At 41.2% G+C, this 23358-nt stretch overlaps 1 long non-coding RNA gene across 1 annotated transcript; it reads left to right on the plus strand.

Moving 5' to 3' along the window:
* The first annotated feature begins 632 nt into the window (after nt 1-632).
* Nucleotides 633-22983, plus strand: LOC123033812. The gene is made up of 3 exons (XR_006416648.1): nt 633-644; nt 2025-2031; nt 22824-22983. It is a non-coding gene; the product is annotated as an uncharacterized LOC123033812 (long non-coding RNA).
* Nucleotides 22984-23358: the final 375 nt, after the last annotated feature.

Raw genomic sequence — 23358 nt, forward strand, 5'->3', positions numbered from 1 at the left:
TAGTCCCCGCTCGGCCATGGAGCCAACTGGGTGACTTTGGGCCAGTCACAGACTCTCAGCCCAAACTACCTCACAGGGATGTTGTTGTGGGGATAAGATGCAGGAGGAGAATGATGTAAGCTGCCTTGAGCCCTTTGTAGGAAAAAGGCAGGATATAAATCCAAAAAAAAAAAAAAAGAATATCAAGAGCAACAAAAAGGGCTTCTTTCAGCATGTAAATAGGAAAAGGAAGGGGAGACAAGTGGTGGGACCACCAAATGAGGAGGAAGGAGATCCAGTGACTGATATGAGGAAACAGGCACAGATGCTAAATGACTATTTTGCCTCTGTGTTTTCCCCAAGGCAGGACGGGGGATATCTGCATAGGAGATTAGATGAGGCTGGGGACTTAGGGGCGCAGCTTAGAGTCACCCCCCCTTGAAGTCGAGGGGCTCCTCAGGGCATTGGACATTACAAAGGCGCCAGACCCTGACGGGTTACACCCGAGAGTACTTAGAGAGTTGGCAGGGGTTCTCTCACGTCCTCTGGCCTCCATTTTTGAGACCTCATGGAGAATGGGTGAAGTTCCAGAGAACTGGAGGGTGGCATCAGTGGTCCCAATTTTCAAAAAGGGTAGTAGAAAGGACATGGGGAATTATAGACCGGTTAGCCTTACATCCATTGTAGGAAAAACAATGGAAAGGCTCATAATAGAGAGAGATCTAGTGATGCTAGATAGGGAAGGGAGGCTGACAGCCACACAACGCGGCTTCTGCAAAAACAGGTGCTGCCAGACAAACCTTGTGGAATTCTATGACAAGGTTTCGAGATGGCTAGATGGAGGGGATGCAGTGGATGTAGTATACCTCGATTTCAGCAAGGTCTTTGACAAAGTGCCTCATGATATCCTGGTGGAGAAACTGAGGAGTTTTGGGATACACCAAAGCACTGTCCGGTGGATTAAGGCATGGTTGACTGACCGAAAGCAGAAGGTAACCATTACCGGGGAATCATCGGGACGGTGGCCAGTGACAAGCAGGGTCCCCCAGGACTCTGTCCTGGGGCCGATCCTGTTTAATCTTTTCATTAGCGACATGGAAGAAGGGGTGAACAGTCTGCTGATCAAATTAGCAGACAACACTAAAACTGGAGCAGTGGCCACAACTGAGGAGCAGGTACTCCAGATCCAAAAGGATCTGGACAGACTATGGAAGTGGGCAGGAGACAACAGGATGGCGTTCAATGTGGATAAGTGCAAGGTCTTGCACTTGGGACATAGGAATAGCTGTCATAAGTACAGGTTAGGTGACAAGTGGCTGGAGAGTAGCACTTGTGAAAGGGACCCGGGGTACTGGTTGACTGCAGGCTAAACATGAGTCAGCAGTGTGATGTAGTGGTCAAGAGGGCAAACACCATCCTTGGTTGCATAGCCAGAAGTGTGGCTTCTAGATCAAGAGAGGTATTACTACCACTCTACACGACTCTGGTGCGCCCACAACTGGAGTATTGTGTTCAGTTTTGGCCTTCATTACAGAAAGGATATAGTCAGGTTGGAGTCAGTGCAGCATAAGGTCACAAGGTTGGTGGCCGGTTTGCAGGGGATGCCGTATGAGGCAATACTGAGGGAACTGGGTCTCTTCAACCTGGAGTAGAGGAGACTCAGAGGGGATATGTTGGCGTCATACAAGTATGTGAGGGGATGTCACATGGAGATGGGTAGAGACCTGTTATCCCCTGCAGAGGAAGGCAGGACATGCTCCAATGGAGCAAAGCTCAGGGAGCCAAGGTTCCATTTGGATGCCAGGAAGCACTTCCTGACAGTCAGGACCCCGAGGGTGTGGAATCGGCTTCCACGAGAGGTCGTTGAGGCCCCATCAGTGCTAGTGTTCAAGGATAGGCTGGACATCCACATGGTGGGCATGTCATGAGCGGAGCCGGCTGGTGCCAGAGGTCAGACTAGATGGCCCAGGAGGCCCCTTCTGACTTGCTCTGTTTCTATATTTCTATGATTCTATGATCTGTGGCTCTTATAGGTTGCCTGTGAGGTGTCCAGTTGTGGTAAAGAACTTCAATGTTTCTTTTACACATCTTTGCTGGCATTTCAAGGGTGTAGGGCCTGATATACATAGAAGCAGAGGGAGTCAGAAGTGACCTCCTGGGGTCTGACCCCTGGCTCCAGCCAGCTCCACTCATGATATGCCTACCATGTGCATGTTCAGCCAATCCTTCAACACCTTCACTGTTGGGTCTTCAACCACCTCTCGTAGAAGCTCATTTCATAACCTAAGGAAGGACTTTCTGGCATCTACCCTAAAGCTTGGATCCCTGAGCTTCCCTCCATTGGAACACATCCTGCCCTCCACCAAAGGGGGGGAAAGATCATGACCCACATCTGAGTGACACCTCCTCACATACCTGTATATCTCTAACAGATCCCCTCTGAGTCTCCTCAAGGCTGAAAAGACACAGCTTCCTCAATCTCTCCTCATGTGGCTTACCCGGCAAACCAGCCAATATCCTAGTGGCCCTTTGCTGCATTAATTCCAGCCTTGCGATATTCCTCTTGTAATGAGATGGGGATTCTGTCTCATTTAAGCCTGATGATATTTCACAGTGCTTTCAGCTGAGCAAACTGTGTCAGACTGCATTACTTTTTGGACTCAGCTGTTTAAAAAAGTTCCTCAAATATGCACAAATTGCATCTTTAAAAAATAATAATTAAAACAATCTTTTCTGACTGTTCACCTGCACCCCCATTGGACATCTGAAATGAAAAACCTTTCCTTGTCAATGTTCTACAAAGTAGCTCCACTAGTCAAAGAGAAGGAGACATCATCTAGGAACATTGAGAAAGGTTATGAACAGGCTAAATTGTTGCTTTGTTTTCCCTAACAACAATCACAAGGCAAAATATGCATGCAAAAGTGGAGAGTAGCTCTTTGCTTGCAAAAGAAGGTCTCCAGTAGATCCACCCCCTTTGTGATAACATTCTCTAGGTTTTATTAGTGGAGCTGACATTTATCAAGGTTCTGTGCTTTTTCCACTCTTTGCTAAGATTTCATCTCCTTAGGAAACTCAAAAAGTGAGAGCCACTTTTTGAAAAAATGACAGTTTTGACAGGGACTGTAAAAACTCAGACTTGTTAGTGTTTGTTATTATTGTTGTTGTTATTATTAATCATGGCTGATCAGGGTCCTCCCCATATACATATGTATATGCATATATGCGTGTCAAAATCAAATCTAAAAAATTCTGCTTAGCATTCTTGCCTATGTTGAATGCTATATGTGGGTAAGCTATAACAGCTAGCACATTTGGCATCCTTGGCAATGATGACATTGTGTGTGTTCTAGAGTCACCCCCCCCCCCACACACACACACTTTTCTCAGGAGATGGGGTTTGAAATAGCACATGCTTTGACTTTTCTCATTTTGTATTACAGATGAGTCTAGATGGAGACTGTTGGGGCACATAACCTTCATTTATAGGCTTGCTGGGATCGATATGGTTTATGATTATTGCACAGTGTGATTTTGAAGTCAGACTGTGATGTAAAAATAAAACTTTGATATAATGAACAATATATATGAACATGCTTAGTTTTCAGACTTTTCTGCCTGGGCATATTGATGCAAATTTTAATGTAGTACAGCGCCACTTTCCTTTACTTGCCCGACAAACATGATACAGTACTCTCTACCTCAATCACTTTAAGAGCAGCTACTTCAAAAAGCTTATCATTTCAATTCTCAGACATTCTGTTTGTGGGGATGGGTGTTCAGTATTTCACTCTTATCTCACTGTCCAGTGCAGTAAGTGGGTGTCTTTTAGCAATAACCCTTTTCAATCTCATAGCTAATAAAAAGGGAAAATAAGTATCACAAGAAGAGAAAGTTGCCTATTCTTATTTTTGTTATTAAACTTTTCCATTGCTTTACTGATAAAAAAAACTTGTTTGAAAGAAAGACTGCCTTTGCATTAGCCAGAATCATTCTGACACTAATACAATTTTTCCCCTAGTATACACAAGATCCAACTACAAAACAGGTACATGGAAGATGAATTCAGGTCTTTCATTCCAACATTTCTTATGAAATTATAGACAGAATTATTCACATACTTCTACTTTTTATTGCAATGCATTTTTCCTTGCAAAGAAGTTTGGCTGTTGTTATGATATTTTAGATCATATATAATACCTCAATGTAAACTATCTTCCTACACAGAAACAAAATGTGTTGGCATGTGCAATAATTAATGCTATTAGATCCAATTTGATGCCACTGAGGGCCAAAAATATTCACTGCATCTATACTATTATTGCTATTATTATGGTGTTTGGGCTTCACTGTGCATTTGTTGATGGCATGTAGCCTCAAAACTGTCTATCTTCCAATCTCAACTGCAAGCTTCTTCCATCATTGCCTTGCTATTATCCCTTCTCTAAACTTACCTGATGGTGGCAGTCTAGAACACATTCTGGCCAGCTCTCACTAATGGTCTCCAGTAAGGAATAATATGTACTTCCTTCCAGAAAGTACATGAAATGTATATGCCAATTAAATGCTAATTCACTGGGAGATTCCAGATAGGCTGGAATCACTTATACAACTGATCCCAATTGGCTTTGTGTATCCTTGAGGATATTGTGACATAGCCACAGATTTTGTGTGTGTGTATAGAGAGAGAGGGAGGGAAGGAGAGAGAGAATCAATTTTAACACTACAAACTACAAGAAATTAAAGAATATATGCACACATTAGCATTATTCACAAGCAGCAATAAAAATTCAGAAATAGTTGCTAAGAATTTTTATCAAAACAGGTTGAATTCACTAAAATTATTCATTTCAAGATTAAACCAAAGTCTTGGTTTTGAAGCTTTGAAAAGTCTCTACACAGATTTTGATATTGTCTTTTCTGGTATGGAGTGGTTGGACAGTTGGGTCTAGGCTAAGGTATCCTTGGTTAAGAATTCTGTTCACTCTTGAGGCTCAATGGGCAACTTTGGGTCAATAATGGGTGAGTTCAACCCATCCTACTGCTCTGGATTGTGGTGGAGACAAAATAGGATGGATGGAACAAGAAACACATCAAACTCAAAGAATTTAGTAAAAAATTAGGAAAGAGAGGGCATTTAAGAGGCCAGAGAGAAGAGGCCAGAATTAAATTAAATGAAGCCTCAGGTCCAATGATGTTCCCTGACTGAATTCAAAGTCATCTTATACTGTACATGTACCAGTTGTACTCTGGAATCAGTGCCTTACATAAGATTCGTTCTGTTCAATTTTATTTAATCATTAATAAGAATATTTATCACAACAGCTATTTGTGTTTGGGAGTCTTTCTTATGGCTAAGCATGGGAATATAATCAGTCAGAGGAAATAATTCTGGGCTTGACAAATAGCCCAGAGTGGTAGAAAGTAAAGTGTTGTACAAATGCATAAGCATCAGACAACAGTTAATTGCATAGCATGTGTGTGTGTGGGGGGGTAGTAAAATACTGCATGATATAAAATGACACAGTAATCAGAATATGTGCATGTGGTGCTACACGTGTGGGTGTAGTAGATGAGGGTGTTTGGTGGTAGCTGCTGAGCTATCATCTGCAGACTCTGCCTTGCTTAGCCATTTGATGGAGTCTACCAGCACACTACAGTGTTGGCAGTCTGTGTGGGCCTTTTGCCATCACAAGTGCTTCTTTTGGGTGCTTAAATTAGTCAAGATAAATTTAACTGTTGTCTTTTGGATATTACAGGGTTCCAAAACCTCTTTCCTATATCAGTGATAATGTACTCCTTCTAGTTTTATTTAGAATGGTGTTAAAAAATCTGAGATATTACTACATAAATCATAGAATAATAGAGTTGAAAGGGGCCATGAAGGCCATTGGGTTCAACCTCTTGTTTTTGCAAGACACCAATTTACACCATCACACTCAGATGGCTGTTGAGTTTCTTTTTTAATATCTCTAGTCCCACCACCATTCCAGGAAACAGATTCCACTGTCATATTGCTCTGACAGAGGGGCAACTTTTCCTGATATCTAGCCTGAATCTGGGTTGCCGCAACTTGAATTGATTATTCAATGTCCTACACTCTGGTATCACCAAGAAGAGATCTTGACCTTCCTCTTTGTGACAGCCTTGGAGATAATACAGGGATACCATGTTCCCCATCAGTCTTCTCTTCTCAAGGCTGAACATGCCAGTTCTTTCAGTGTCTCCTCACAGGACAGTGTTTCCAAACCCTGGATCATTTTTGTTGCCCTCCTCTGGATCCTTTACTAATTTTTCTACATCTTGGTGCCCAGAGCTAGACACAATATTCCAGATGGGATCTGACTAGTGAAGGGTGTAGGAGAATGACTACTTCTTGTGATTTGGAAGTAATATTTCTGTTAATGCATCCCAAAAGAGCATTTGTCATTGGCTCATATTTAGCCTATTGTGCACAATTACTCTGAGATCTTTTTCTTTTTGAATTCTGTTGAGTCATGTATTCCTCATCTTGTGTTGATGCCTTTTTCCTAGGTGGAGGACTTGGTACTTTTTGCTATTGAATCTCATTCTGTGGCTTTCAACCCAGTGTTCAAGTTTATCAAGATCTCCCTGGATCCTCATTCTGTCTTTAGGCTGTTTGCTATTCCACACAGTATTGTATTGTCTGCAGATCTGATTATAATTCCTTGTACTTTCTCATGCAAATCATTAATATAGATGTTGAAGAGCACTGAGCCCAGGACTGAACCATTTGGCACCCCTCTAGTTAACTTCATCCAATCTGAGACGGTGCTGTTGATGGGCACTCTTTATGTTTGATTCAGCAGCCAGTTTTTGATCCACCTAATAGTTTTTTGATCTAGTCCTGTTTTTGTTAATTTGCTTATCAGAGTGTCGTGTAACACTATTTTGAAAGCTTTGCTAAAGTCAAGGCAGATTATGTCCACAGTGTTCCCTTTGCCCATTTGAGAAGTTACCCAGTCAGAAAATGAGATTAAATTAGTCTGACAGGATTTATTTTTGATAAATCCATGTTGGCTTCTATTAATCACTGCATTTTCTTCAAGATACTTGCAGATAGATTTGTTAATAATTTTCTCCAGAATTTTTCCAGGGATTGATGTCAGATTAACTGGTCTGTAGTCCCCAGGTTCATCTTTTTTCCCCTTTTGAAGTTGGATCAACATTAGCTCTTCTCCAGTCATCTGGCATTTCTTCTGTTTTCCAAGATGTTTCAACATTAATAGGCAGTGGTTCTGAGAGTTTCTCCACTAGCTCTTTTATGACTCTGGGAGGGAGTTCAGTGGGCCCTGGAGATTTGAACATGTTTATTCCATCAAGGTATTCCTTGACCATCTGTCTTGAGCTGCCATCTCTCACTTTCTGCTTGTATTTCCTTTTGTTTGTGGATTTCCTTGTGGGAGAAGTCTGAGGTGAAGTAGGAATTGAGCATTTTTGCCTTTTCATTCTCATCTGTTATCACTCTGCCTTCCACTTTAAGTAGCTGGACACCCTTTTCTTTCTCATGTCTTTTGGTCTGGATGTATGTAAGCCAGTGCAGAAATTGTCATGTTCATATTGACCCGATAAAAAGCACAATCTCTGCCTCCCTCTCTCTTGTTTTCTCTCTGGTAATAGTAATAATATTTGTGGTATTACTACAGTCCCTATTTACTTATCTTCATAGGAGTGACACCAGAATTTCAAAGCTAGGTATGGGCATCTTGAGGTTCTCCAGATGTTTTGTCCTGCAATTCTTATCAGTCTTTGCTCACATAGCCTATAATGAAAGATCATGGGAGGTGTAAGCCATCTGGAGAGCCACAAAGTATGCATTGTCAGTAAACAATGCACTTTTCAAAGTGTGCTTGTGCTGTTAGTATAGACATCGTGAAACACAAAAACTTCATATTCCAGGGGTCTTTTCATCTAGGAAGCTGCATAGGTTTCACCTGGGGTAAAAGTTCAAAATTTCACATTTTGGGGCTTGAAGTTGAAAAATGGGGGACCACCATACCAGAATACCTGACAATGCCCTTATTTCTTGAGTAGTTACCATTCCAGGGCATGGAAATGCAAGACATAGCGAGTCTGATAATTGGGCCATCTAATTCTGTATCATGTGCACTGATGGGCAGTGGCTTTCCAGTGTTTCAGGCAGAATCTTTCTCACTCCTACCTGGTCATGCCATAAACTGAACCTGGAATATTTTGCATGTAAATGATGTTCTCTGCCTCTGAGTTATTATCTATTACACATTTTCAGGAAATAATTATGGAGCATAACAGCAAAATGAGGAAGAAAATGCAGCTGGGAGTTTGCACCACTCCTACTTCAGCAGTGCCAAACCTGAAGGCTGAGGGTCCCAGTCTGGCCCTCCCCAAATGCTGCATTCCATTTCCGCTCCCCACCCATTTCTTCCATTCATTAACCCCTTGGTTATTGCACCTGGCTTTTGTGGTGCAATTGTGGTGCAATTGCACCTGGCTTTTGTGCAATTTTTATCACAATGTAAAAGGTTGAACTGCTGCTCATAAGCCTTTCTGACAGTGAGAATTTAAACCAAAATAGAGTCTAAAATAGTCCCACCCACCAATGGAATGTGACACCTTGAGAACATCTCTGAAATAGAAGGTTAACATCAACCTAAAGTTCTGTACTTGTCTCCTCAATTTAGCCTCCCAAACTCTGAGAAAACCACCATGCCCTACATCTTCAATGTGCAGAGCAGTATTTTGGCCATACACTAAACTAGGACATGCAGTAGTCTGGCACAATAAATACTCGCTTGGTAAAATATATTTTTCAGGATCCCTGATGCCCGAGACACCACCATACAGCATTCAATGAAGACACCACAATTCAGATTAGGATCTAAGTTAGAGACTAATATTTTACAGATAAATATTGTACTCATGTTGTCATACAGCTGAACATTACCAGCAGGAAAAAAAATGTGTAGTCTGAAAAATGGGATGGCAGATTTTGTCAACAATGCTAGTCTCCAAGCCCAGTTGGACACCTGTGGTGTCCTGAGTGTCAGGTATAAGCCTCACACCTGGCTCACTTTTAATTCTGTACATTTTGAGGAGAACATAGAGATTTCCATGCAAATTGAATGTACTGCACAGTCACAAAAAATCTTTTTTGCTAGTTTTATCTCTACTCCTCCTCAGGTTTCTGTCTATCTTGTTTTGGAATTGGCATAGAGGGATGATAAATAGCAATATCAAAGTCATTTTCCCAGGTGGCTTCTTCAGCTTGCTGAATATCCGATCTGCATTTATGAGGTACCATATGGATCCAGTTACCCCCATTCTTTCAACATACTTTTGCTACAGCTCTAACATTAAGCTGTACATGAGCTATTTTTTTTTCTCCCCAGGCAGAACATTTGCCTAGTAACATTAGAATTTTCTGTCAATCAAAACGGGAGAAAAAGTTGTTACTTGCTGTGCCATTGAGACTAAATTGTCATGCAGAAAAACTTCACAAACCACAAGATGTACCTTTCTGATACAACATGATTGTTCTAATCTCATATTTTGTTGTCATTTCAATTGATTATTCTTTTTTTCTGACTTTTCATCTTGAAGAACAAAGTTTGTACTTTGATGCATTCCTGTGATAAAGTCGCAAAGCTGTGTTGAAGATCTTGAATCTGTCATGGGGCTGCTCTCTTCTCAAAGAGTGTGTTGCAAATGCTGTCCTCTACTCTTCAGAAAACAAGCTGTTTGCCTCTCAGTCAGGCCATATTGTCTTACTATGTAGGAAGTCTGCCTTTTTAATCTGATTTTTTTTTCATTTTGCTGTACAGAAATACTAACTTGGCAATATGACACTGTTAACAATCATCTTATTTATCCATTCACTTTCTTTCTATACTGGCTATGACTGTATTAGGAGGGAGGGGCACACCAAAGATGCCTTGTTCCTTTGCTTCCATTGTAAAACATGCGAGGAAGCCAGTTCCCTCAGCAGGCCTCCTTATTGCCATCTTACAACTGCTTTCAAGGCTGTGCTGTCCGAAGTGCCAAAGCCCTCGCCTGCTCCAGCCCTTCCCCAACCCTTCCTCCTTCCCATATGTATGGCAATGAGCAGCACCACTGGAGCGATGGGAAGCTGTGTGTTCTGGTCACAGTTTCCCCTCACAGCTTGTGTCCACCTGTCTGCGAGCAGTGGCAAAGCCAGCCTGTCACAATCTACATGCACGTCTCTTCCTCGATCCTTCTCTTCTGTTTCCTTCTCCATACCCCTCCTCTCCTTCCTCTGCTTCCCCTTTATATCCACCATCCATGCACCACTCCATCCAACCCAGCTGTTCCTTCACTGGCTGACAATTCTGCACAGCTGTGCACCGGCCATGCATCCCGGCTATTGCAGTCCTGGGCATTGTTCTGCCCAAGCAGATTCCCAGCCATGCCCATTGTCTTTGGCCCTGCTCCAGTGGATGCCCCAGGAAAATGGGTGAGCACCTCCACTTCCTCACATTGGCCAATAGTCAAAGCTCTTGGGGCAGCTCACAAAAACATGCTGACGTCTTGCTTGGTATCTATAACCTCATACAATGCATCGCAATGGGTTTCTATAGAATGTAAATCCACTTTCCAAATATCACTCCATTAGAACTTAACAACTGACTTCAGACAGGAGCCATATATTGTACTAAGAAAGAAATGGAAGGTAAACAGTTTTGTCTCTTCCACCTTTAATGATGGCTGAGAAGTTCAAAATATCTAGTTCAGAGAAAGAATTTATCCAACTTAAAATATGAATTAGCCAGCTTATTTGTTCTTTAAAATGATCTTATTTTGCAATGTAAATTGAGAATATTATGAGCTTGTGCAGCTATTTTTACTTGCATAGCATGAATTCCTAAGACTGTTGTTCAAAAAAGCAATTTGTCTATTGATGGTGGGTTGAGACATGTCCTTTCAATTCTGAGTGTTTCTAAATGAGTATGTAATTTACAGAACAATACTGTGATTCTAGGCAGGGCATGCATTACAAAAACATAACTTTTACAAAATTATATCATGTAATTTCAACTGTAGGGCAAACACACACAACGAGTTATTTGGAGGGAAGACATGGCTTGTGAAAAAACTAGTGAAACAACCAACTTTGTAAAATAGCCAAATAAACCAATCATTTTCATCATTTATCATGACAGAACTACCAAAAATGCATAAAGATTTTCCTTAAAATATAAAACTAAATGAATACACCAGCCTGGCAAATGAAATAAATGCACAGGAAGAGTTTTTACTCATTTGTTTCACATTGTTATGAAGAATTACAAGCAATGTGTCTGCCATGTTTGCACCCGATCTATTTTTTTAAAATCTTTTCTTGGATTTAAAAAATCCTCAAACTTTTCATAGGATGATGAATTATCTAAAATATCTCGAGGAGTAACTAATGCAGTAGGAATTCCAACATTTGTATGGAGCATGAAGCATTGCAGTTTATCTCTGTTCAGTTATTTATATATTTCTCTTTTCTGTTGCCCTAACATGCTCAAATACTGCAAAAAAATAAATAAAGAAAGAAAGAGAGAGGGAGGGAGAAAGAGAAAGAGAAAAAAAGAAAAAATATGGCCAGGGGACAAACTCTCTACATTCAGAGAAAGCGTTTGGTAAAATAATGCACTGTCCAAAGTGTTCATTAAGAAACTTTTGCATTGTAAGAGTTGCTGTTTGATTATATGTTTAATACCAATCATAAATGTTAGGATACAAGAAGACTGCCCAACAGACCTCCCAAGGTGGCCTACAATACAGCTACGGCACAATCCAATACCACACACATAAATCATAAAACCATAGGGAACACTTTTAACATAAGACAGTTGCAATATATGAAATATCAAATAGCAGCAGTAAATTCCATAAAATACTTTCAATTAATAGCCCGAGAGAACCAACAGGCTTTCAATGTTATTTTAAAAATGTCCACAGATTGAGGCAGCTGTATTTTTCTCAGGAGGAAGCTAACAATTCACTTCAAACAGAAGTCATATTTTGTCCTAAGACGGAGTAAAAAGTAAGCAGCTTTGTCCCTTCCACCTGTACTGATGGCATCAAAGTTCCATACTAAACTTAGTTCCAATTAAGTTCTGAGTGTGCATTGAGTGTTAGCATGCAGGGTCCTATTTGTACTGGGACCATGGTATACCAGGAGAAGAAAGTTAAACATTTCCTCCTCCTGTTTTCATCCCAAAATTCTATCACCCTCTCTGGGAGGATAAAAAAAGGGAGGAAATCTCATTTCAGTGAGAAGTCACAAAACTTTCAGGGGAGTGGGGAGGTTACAGGTACCCCAAATGTTCAATTTGATCAGATGATGATTCATCAATCATCAATTAATCAATCAGTCATCACTTCACCTTTCTCACATATATTTTCTCTTCTGATCCATCACATGCAGGCTGGTCACACAGCAAACATCCTTGCTCTACTTCCATGGCATGTGGATTTTTGCCCGAACTTGCCAGTCAGCACATCAGGAACCACAATGCTGCCTACTCCCTCCTCCTGGCCTTCCCATGCATCTTGGCAGCCCCCACAAGTGACATCCTGCCTTTTTCCTAGTCTTGCCAAGGAACACAGTAGTCTACTCCTGATTGGTCCAGTTCAGTCCTAAGTTGCACCCCCAGTGTACCTGCACATATGTGGTGCTTTCCAGTCACTCCACCCCCACAGAAATTTTTTATTAAATGAAAACAAACTTTCTCATCATGGTCTCCTCTTTCTTCTCTCTCTCTTTTTGGTGTTGTCTCCCTTTTTCCCAAAACAGGAAGACAGACACCCAAACCTAGCAATGATGTACCCGTTGCTAGGGAGCAGCAGACACTGAAGGCTAGAAGTAGCCACCTTTTTGGAGGGGAGGGATAGATGTTTGCCAGGGGACTCTATGGTGTTTCCATACCAACAATAATAAATTATAATCCTGGGTCTGTGTGACTGGAGAAGCCATAGTGAAATGCAGAAACCTTAGACTAGACCAGTAATTTTGTGATTTCAGAAAATTAATTCTACTATACAGGATATTGGGTCCAGATGAGACAACAGGCCCAAAACAGTAAGATTTAACCAAGGCCACTCATGTTGTGCAAACCTGCCAAATACACTACCTTAATTGGTTCCTGCTCATGTACTGCACCTGACATAATCTGAAGGAAAGGGAGCCTTGGAATGTACGCTGAACATCTCAGTCCCCCAACACTGTCAAACTTGGAGCATTCAACACACCTAAGTCAACTCAGAAAAGGAAATTTTGAGACATTGGGCTAGTGATACATCAGTAGAATTTCTTTCAAAACTAACAAACTATTGGACAGAGTACTTGATCAGCTAGAAGAACCCTTATGAACCAAGGCTATCAGCTCTGCACACCTCAAACTATGCACAAAGCTATAGCTGAACACTTTTGGGAGAAGTCTATGCACAGGTTTGTCCAGCCAGACTTCAATAATACAATCCTCATCAGTATGTTTTTCTGGGATAATCCCACTTGCCCTGCCATTAATCAATGTAGCCTTAATTAATGGCACTCAGGACCACAGTTAAACCATTAAGGTTATTGAGGATAAGATGGCTAGAATGGGTAATAGTACAAAGTTATCTATGCTCAATGGCTCAATGACTTCTGCCCCACTTCCACAGTATACCCTGCTTTACAATCATTGTGAACCAGATTGAGCACGAATGAGAAGAGGCTTCCAGCCAGGACTGTGCAGCTTCCAATTGAATTATGTTCATCCATTTTTCATGTTAGAAATTAACAAGTGTTCACAGGTGCAAAAAAGGAACATTCATTTCATTACATTCATTTCAAAATGAACATTTGAAAAGAATTTCAGCAAACTTGCACTATAAACGTGTCATCCAGTTATTTGTGTGGCTTTATTCACATGTAGGTTGCCTAGTAGTACAATGGAGGGCTAATTCAGGACAGCATCCATTATTGTCCACATTCAGGTTTGCATTGCACTGACAGGTCGGGGAGGAAAAAGAAAGCCTCTGCTAAAGTGCTTGACTTGTGTGTCACAGCTCAATTATTTGGGACTGACGCATGGCTACATGATGTCTCATCTGTCATCAGCACAGCATAAGCAGAATAACTCTGGTGAAGCTTTAAAATATGCATTCAACTGTGTAACAAATAGAATCAAGTGTGATTGAGTTTACACAGTTGGTGAAGGGAAATAAGCTACATAGCTTAATTTTCCAGTCTGAGGTGCCAATTGTACGTGACAAATTGTCCCAATTAGCCTCTCTGCATATAGTTTGTCTTGTCTAAACCCAGTGGGAAGGGCATTTATAAACCAATGGGAACTCATGGCTTGTTCTAAGTTTGTGATGAGTTTTGTATATCCCTGTACCAGGTTCAGATGACACAACAAGCTTTGTTCAATGGGGACATTTAGCATAATTATAGTGGCATGTGACCAGCATCTGAAGGATGAAGAAACAAGCTATGCCACACTGACTTATTTTCCTTCCCTGTTCATGTGAACCATTATTTCAGCTCCCTAAAAGTATCACAATATTCTTGAAGGAGCACGCACTTCATAGTTATTTACATCACATTCATTGAATATTTTTTCTGCAAAATATGTTTTAAGCTGAAAGGTATTATTAGCCATCTTCCCTCCCTCCATCCATCCCTTTTTTTTTCTGCTTTTGAAATAAATTGTGAACATTGGAGTTCTTAGCTAAAGACTGTACTTATTATCTTCAGCCCAAACGTTACTAAAACACAGGACTTCTCAAGATGTCTCTCATATCTGTCACACTTGAGAGTCATAGAGTGCAGTCAACACACTATGACATGATTTGCATTCACAGCATAACCAGCACAGTTAAACCTTCACATTTTAGTGTCAAGTCATTAAAAAAACCTTACTGTACTGACAAAATGTATTTCCTAGAATATTAAATCTCTCATGAACTTACTTCCAAACAAGAGTACAAACTGAATACAAATTGATTTTGTCTTTAACATCATTTTTTGTTAGGGTCAATATTGTGTAAAATGTGCTCTGAGCAATTTCAAATAAGTCAATTCTTCCACCATGAAGCAATCCAAACCTAAAGATTTTACACAAGAATCCCCACCAATTATCCAATCTGCATAATTTCTCCCCAAATAAGTGTGCAGAAGATATCCTAATGATTAAAATAAGCTGTTGCTAGAGAACTTGTATTATTTTGTGAGAATTAATAGAATTAAGGTTGTATTCATTGTTTGGGGAGATGGTATAGAGTTCCAAGTTTTCTTCTGGCAGGTCTCCTCTGTTTAATGTCTGAATGACAGAGAGAAATTCAACAGATGACACTTATGCATTCCCTTTGTGTCCTTCTCTGCCTATTGTTAGCAGGACAGCTAATTAAAAGAGCCACATCTTGACAGATAAGCTCCTCTCAGGCATTTGTCTTCTGTAGATGAACTGGCATGCCATAGAATCACAGGGTATATATCATAGAATCACAGGGTGGAAGTGGTCTTTCTCACACTAGGGACACTCAAAACTAAACAGCCATCTGAGTGGGATGGTGTACCTTGGTGTCCTGTAACAGAAGGGGGTTGAACCCAATGGCCAACTCTGCTATACTACAAGTCTATGATTCTTACTTGCAGTATTGTTGAGCCAAGTATTCCCCATCTTGTAATTATGCATTTGGTCTATTTTTCCTGTGCTGAATCTGACCAAACACAGGTAAGAGCTCACTATCAAGCCTACTTCATAGTGATGAACATGGCAAAGCGATTTTCTCCACCAGCATTTCATTGTTTCGATGCTGTCCAATGGAGTTATTTTGAGTGGCTCATGACCTTTTACATGCAGGCCCTACAGAGGATCTGGCAGAAACCTCAGTAGCCTGCTGTGACAAGTTTGCTCAGCACTTTGCACTCACATTTAACATAGTCCTTTTAATCGAGGTGTCCAGAGCACCATCTGGTCCTGTTTTGTTGGATGAGTTTTAGTTGATGGAGCCTGATTATGTGGACAAGGTACATAATCCACTGTATTATAGACTCTTGACCCTTGTAGCTGCTCATCAAAGCCAAGGAAGGAATATGGTCCTGGGTCTAGGCAATTGTAAATGCCCCTCTGAAGGAGGGACTGGCCCTGACTGGTGGTGGCCCCTTCAGACCTTTCCGAAAGAAGGGAAGCTTGGACCCAAAAAACATTAATAACTATTGGCCAGTGCCCAACATTTCCTTTTTGCTTGAATGGATGGTGACCAGGCAACTTCAGGCCCTTTTGGAAGAAATGGATCCAATTCAATCTGGCTTCTGATCTGGTTTTGGAACTGAGATTGTCTTGGTTGGTAGAGGACTGGCTTTATATGTTCATATCGGCCAGTCATTAGCAGTCTAGCTGTTCTAATTTGGTCCACTTGCAGTTTCTAGACTGTTTTCAAGGGAAGCCCCACATAAAGTGCATTGCAATAATCAGGCAAGAGGTTACCAATGTGTGGATAACTGTTGTCAGGTCTTGTCTGTCCAGATACACACCTTAGCTGATAGAATGTGCTCCAGGCCACTAATTCCACTTGGAATTTGAGCAATAATTCAGGATGCAGGAGCACCCTCAAGCTACAAACCCTATGCTTTAGAAGGAGTGTGACTCCATCCAGGACAGGCAAGATGTCCCCCATATGAACAGACGATCCCACCACCAACTGTTTCTCCATCTTGTCTGGATTCAGTTTATTAGTGCTCATCCAATCCATTATCAAGGCCAGACTCCAATTCAGAACATCCACTGCCACACCTGCTTCTGATGAAAAAGGAAGGTAGAGCTGAGTGGTATCAGCATACTAATGACATCTCATCCCACAGTCTCTGAAGACCTCTCCCAATGGTTTAATGTAGATGTTAAAGAGCATAGGGGATAAAATAGAGCCCTGCCATAAATGCCATGCTGTAGAGCAATAATCCCCAAGCACTACCTTCTGGATAAAGCCAGTAAAGTGGGAGCAGAAGAACAGCAAAGCAGTCCCTCCAACTCCCAACTGAACCAGTCAACAGTGTTGCACTTCTCCTTTCTCTCACCCACAGGATATCCCACAGGGTAACCAAGGCAGTTCCATGCCAAATCTGGCACTGAATCCCAATTGAAATGGATCAAGATCAACCATAAATAAATACATATATAAATAAAGCAACCTGTGTTTCATAGACTTACTCAGTTCTTACAAACTCAAAGTGGTGGCTACCTTTAATAGAATTAGTCGATCTCTTCTTCTTTTGCCTTTAACTTCTCCTAGCATGATTGCCTTATTCAGTTAGTCTTGCCCTCTCATAATGTTCCCAAAGTATGCCAGCCTCAGTTTTGCTACTTTTGCTTCCAGGTAAAGTTCTAGTTTGATTTCATCTATGACCAATTTCATCTTTCTTTTGGTCAAATGTATTTGTGAAACTCTCCTCCTGCACCATATTTCAAATGCATCCATTTTCTTCCTGTCAGTTTTCTTCATCATCCAGCTGCTGATCAAATTTGCAAATGAGGAGCAGGTACTCCAGATCCAGAAGGATCTAGACAGACTATGGAAGTGGGCAGGAGACAACAGGATGGCGTTCAATGTGGAAAAGTGCAAGGTCTTGCACTTGGGGCATAGGAATGGATGTCATAAGTACAAGTTAGGTCACAAGTGGCTGGAGAACAGCACTTGTGAAAGGGATCTTGGGGTGCTGGTTGACTGCAGGCTAAGCATGTGTCAACAGTGTCACATTGTGATCAAGAGGGCAAATGCCACCCTTGGTTGCATAGTCAGAAGCATGGCTTCAAGATTCAGAGAGTTATTACTACCACTCTATACGACTCTGGGGCGCCCCCAACTGAAGTATTGTGTTCCGTTCTGGGCCCCTCATTACAGGAAGGATATAACCAGGCCAGAGTCAGTGCAGCATAGGGCCACAAGGTTGGTGGCCGGATTTCAGGAAAAGCCATATGAGGAGAGACTGAGGGAACTGGGTCTTTTCAGCCTGGAGAAGGGGAGACTATGAGGGGATCTGTTGGTGACATACAGGTATGTGAGGGGGTGTCACATGGAAGTGGGTAGAGACCTGTTCTCCCCTGCAGAGAAGGGCAGGACATGCTCCAACAGAGTCAAGCTCAAGGAACCAAGGTTCAGTTTGGATGCCAGGAAGTACTTCCTTACAGGAGCCCGAGGGTATGGAATGGGCTTCCATGGGAAGTGGTTGAAGCCCCATTGGTGAAGGTGTTCAAGGATAGGCTAGATATGCAGGTGGTAGGCATGTCGTGAGCAGAGCTGGTTAGAGCCTGGGGTCAAACTAGATGGCCCAGTAGGCCCCTTCTGACTTGTTCTGTTTCTATGTTTCTTTAGTGATCAGGAATATAAGAGTGTGGATGATCTTGGCCTTGGTTTTTAGTAAAACATCCTTACACAATGCACTTTTCTAGTTCCTTCCTTGCTGCCTTTTCCCAGTATCCATCCTCTTCTAATTTGTTGACTTTCCCTTTGAAATAATGATTGAACCAAATTTGCAAAATCTTTCACAATTTCAATTTCTTCATTATTTACAATAATATAGCATAATTCTTCTGTAGTCATGATCTTTGTTTTCTTAATATTTCACTGCAGTCCAGCTTTTGCACTTCCTTCCCTTTTCTCAGAAGTCATTTTACTCATTGCAGCTTTCTGCCAGTTATATGGTACCATCTACAAATTTTAAATTATTGATTTATCTTCCACCAATTTGTACTTCTTCCTCTGATCCTAATCCAGCTTTCCATATGATATGTTTTATGTACAGACTAAACAGGATATAAAATGCACCCTTACCTTTGCTTGTAGTAAACCATTCTGTTTCTCCATATTCTGTTCTAACAGTAGCTTCTTGTCCACAATACAGGTTTCGCATCAGGACAATCAAATACTGAGGCACACCCTTTTCTTTCAGAACTATTCGAAGCTTCTCATGACCCACACAGACAAGGGCTTTGGTGTAGTTTCTAAAGCATAGACTGATCTTTCTGTGTTGTGCTCCAGTAGCCAATGTATATTTGCAATATGATCTTGAGTGCCTCTTCCTCTTCAGAATTCAGCTGGACTGTCGGACATTTCTTGCTCCAATATTCTGTGTTGCAACACATTGAGCATCACTTTGCCTGTATAGGGAATTAGTGAAATGATCCCATGGTAGCTGCACTATTTTGAATCTCCTTTCTTGGAGATTGGAAACATTTGATGTACAGAGTGTCCCAAAAAAGTCAACATTATTTGAAATGTGAATATCTGAGTAACTACATGTCCTAGGCAAATGAAATTAAATAGCCTTCATGTTGAACAATAAAAGATTAATTTATAAAAATTTGGACAAGAGATTCAAAGGGATGTAGATTTTATAACCCATTTCACAAAGCTTCACAAATGTCGGTAGTCCACCTCCTGCCAAATAGGCTGTAGCATGTCTTGCATAACATCGCATAACTAACATTAACTAGTTTTTACACATTTTGTTAAAATTTGAGATCATTTGAGCGAGAATTGGCTATGTTATTAGACTACGAAATAATGTCAATTTTTTTGGGACACCCTGTAAATTCCATTCTGTGGGCCACTGTTTTGTTTTCCATATTAGTTGGCATATTCTTGTTAGGATTTGGACTAATTCGATCTCTGAGGCTTGGAATAGTTCAATTGCCTATATAACCTTCCTGGCTATTTTATTCCAGGTAGTTTCAGAGCAGTTTTCACTTCAATATTTCAGGTTCCTCCTCATAAAATTCCTCTGTGAAGAAATGTATTACATTTTATATCTTTTGTTTGGGTCTTCCTTATATTATTTTCACCTTTATTTTCTCCTGTTCAGATAGTCAGTCAAAATTTATTGGATAAGTGTTCAGACCATGGGAAGTACAATAAACACACATTAAAAAACTACAGTAGCTACATGAACTTTAAGATAAAATACTAACACATGACAGTCTAAAACTGAGATAAGAAAATATTAGGATTCTTTAAAAGAATAAAAATACCTTTTACTAAAATACTAAAGGTCACTACTAAAATCTTACATAAGGTGTTATTTTTAAATAAAAATTGGGGCCGGGGGACTATTACATTTAACAGTTAATAGTAGATTTATCTGGCTTTTTTTCTTCTTCTCTTTTTTCCTTTAACTGCCTGCCTCAGCTGCAAAGAGGGCAACACTTTGAGTCACAAATGTGTTAGATCCTTGTAAGAAAAAGTTCAGCTTGCCCTAAGCTGCTCAGTTTCTTATATGGTAAAGAAACTGAGATAGGTAGTGTTCCCTGCAGCTAGCATATAACCTGTATTCCAATAAATAATGGGTCAGATTTTCCACTTCTAGTGCATGACACATACAAAATCTATCAAGTGCTGTTGCATCCTGGAATTTGCTTGTTCTGGCATGGTATGCATTTGTTCAGACTGAACACAGGTGAAGGCTGAACTCTGGTATCTTTTTATTGGGAAGGAGAAATACTCCTGAATTAGGATTTAACTGTTTCCTAGCTCCCCTATCAGTCACAAGGTCTATGTCCACCTCTACTCTAGTGTCTCATAAACGTTATTTGAAAACATTTCTTATGTTAATACCAGAAGTACTTAGAGTTTCCAAAGTAAAGCCATAGCTTGACAACAATTTTGAAATATATATATATAAAATCAAGATTTTCCCCAAAGTTTTGGCCATCTGCTCATTCAGGTTTTTCTTAAGGAGTCGGGTGCCACTCATTCCATCTAGCTTTTACCAGTAATTAAATAACTTAAGATGGATCAGATCTTGGCTTCTGTTCCAAATTCGTTTGTAATTGTGCAAGCTAGTGTGGATCTTGACACACATAAAATAGAATGTAAGAAGTAATTCTGGGCACTTTAATCTTGATATTATTGGCAAAACTCATAATGTCTGTACTGACAGTCTGAACTAGCAACAAGTTTGCCTTATGCACTCTCATGAATGGTTGAAGTGAGACAGGGTCCTTATAATTTCAGAACCTATTTGAATTTGGACACAGATTGGTGCCTTCAACTCATTTCTCTTGGCTTGTACAGTCCAGGTTGCCACAGACAAAAAGACAATGCTGAGATAAATAAAAGATCCCACCTGTTCTATTTCATTAGAATGTAAACACCATTTGTGACACTTCTTTTTCTTGCCAAAGATCATAACTTTTGATTTCATACTGTTAATTACCAAGTTGTTCTTTTGAGGGAAGATACTCAGCTTTCTCAGTAATCTACACAGCCTGGATAGAAGATATTAAGATCATGCTATCTGAGTTTAAAAGGATATTAACTGATCCATCCAAGATCTTTAGCAAATTATTTTTAGTATCTAAATGAAAGAAACAGCATCATTAATATAAAAATTTAAAAGAACTGAATTAAGAATACAGCCCTCTTGCAGGTCTTCATCAGCATGGGCCTTATTTGTTAAGGCTTGGTTCACACTGTTTCTGACATTCAAACTTGTATTTGAGAAAAAACACCTTTATAAATAGGTCTCCCTGTTAATCTTTCAGCATTCCTAATGTAGGTTTGACTTTCCCTTTGATTTCCTGTATCTTCTGTCTCTTGTCCCCACCCCACCCCACTTTTTTGTTTTCTTCACTTTCTGTGCACTGGACAGTGTAATGATCCTTTCTGTTTCTGCATGATTGTCACTGCAGTTTCATGAAAGATTCTGACCCTATTTCCTCCACATTTTGTTTTTGCATCTTAAGCAATTTGGAGTGTTTCTTTAGTTCTTCATGGTCACACATATGGGCATCTGCACCTGTGCAAGGCCTAGATTGGGAAAGAACTTCAACAGCTTGGCATGCTGGAGTGGGTGGAAGCCCTTCTTCCCTGGTTCCTGGGTATATAGGGGTGGGGTTCCCACCCTGCCCTATTCCTTTTTGACTGTGCATTGCATAGATTGGGAATCTTTCACTCATTGCAACTCACTTAGCTAAGTGCCTGACCTTCTCTTGCTTGATTCCTGCTTGCACTCTCCAGAAGCCTTCATTTTCTTCTCCTTTTTTCTTCTTCATATTCTGGAAAAAAAAGAGAGAGAGAGAGAGAGAGAGAGAGAGAGAGAGAGAGAGAGAGAGATACTTCTCACCAAAAAGAATAAGGAGAAGGAGATGAGAGAATATAAGATACCCTTCCTTTTCCCTCTACCCCCTGCTCCACTTCCTTTTGCACTGTCACCCTCATTCTGTGGCCTTCTGTAGTTGCTGTAGTTCTGTAGTTGTGCAATGCCCATCTCCTGCCAATGTATGGGCATTCCCAGTGCCTCTTCTGCCTCAGTGAGGAGTATGTGGTCAAGACTTGCTCCCACTGGCAAGCACTTCAAAAGCAGACAGTGGGCAGACTGGTCCTTTGGAAAAGGTCCCTGTGTGTGGTCAACTTGTCCAAACCAGAAGCAAGGAGACCATCTACCTCCAGGGCAGACAAGACCAGGGAAATGGGCCAAGAAATTGCTGGGGAAAGGGGCCAAGAAATTGGCCACCACCATACCCAAGAAGATGGCCACAACCACACCCAAAACCAGGGCTGCCACCCCTTCCAGGGAAGTGTCCTGTCTGGTCCATCATTGTTGGATGAGTTCAGTTGTTGTGGCCTGATGATGTGGACAAGATGCTTGGACTGGTACGCCCTACCACCTGCTTACTCGACCCTTGCCCTTCTTGGCTACGTATCAAAGCCAAACATGGGATTGGTACCTGGGTCCAGGAGGTTATTAACACCTCTCTGAGGGAGGGCTGGGTCCCTGCTCCTTTGAAGGAAGAGGTGATCAGACCCGTCTTAAAGAAGGCGTCCCTGGACCCAGAAGTGGCTGCCAATTATAGACATTCCATTCTTGGGCAATGTGTTGGGAGCGGGTGGTGGTGCGACAACTCCAGGCACTTTGATGAAACTGATTATCTGGACCCATTTCAATCTGGTTTCAGACCCAGTTACAGTACTGAATCTGCCTTGGTTGCCCTGTATGATGACCTGTGAAGGGAGAGGGACAGGGGGAGTGCATCCCTATTGGTTCTCCTGGACCTCTCAGCGGCTTTTGATACCATCAACCATGGTATCCTTCTGGATAGGCTGGTCGAGTTGGGAGTTGGATGCACTGTTTTGCAGTGGTTCCACTCCTACTTGACTGGTTGTTTCCAAAAGGTGGTGCTGGGGTACTATAGCTCTGTGCCATGGCAGCTTCGCTATGGGGTTCCACAGGGCTCTATTTTGTCCCCCATGCTGTTTAATATCTACATGAAACTTGCCCGAAGAGGTCGTCTGGAAGTTTGGCCTGCAGAATCATCAGTATGCTGATGACACCTAGCTCTAACTCTCTTTTACATTTAGTCCAGGTGAGGCAGTGCCGGTTCCTAACTG

Source organism: Varanus komodoensis, unplaced genomic scaffold (assembly GCF_004798865.1).
Source record: "Varanus komodoensis strain SLA01 unplaced genomic scaffold, ASM479886v1 scaffold1, whole genome shotgun sequence".
NCBI lineage: Eukaryota > Metazoa > Chordata > Lepidosauria > Squamata > Varanidae > Varanus > Varanus komodoensis.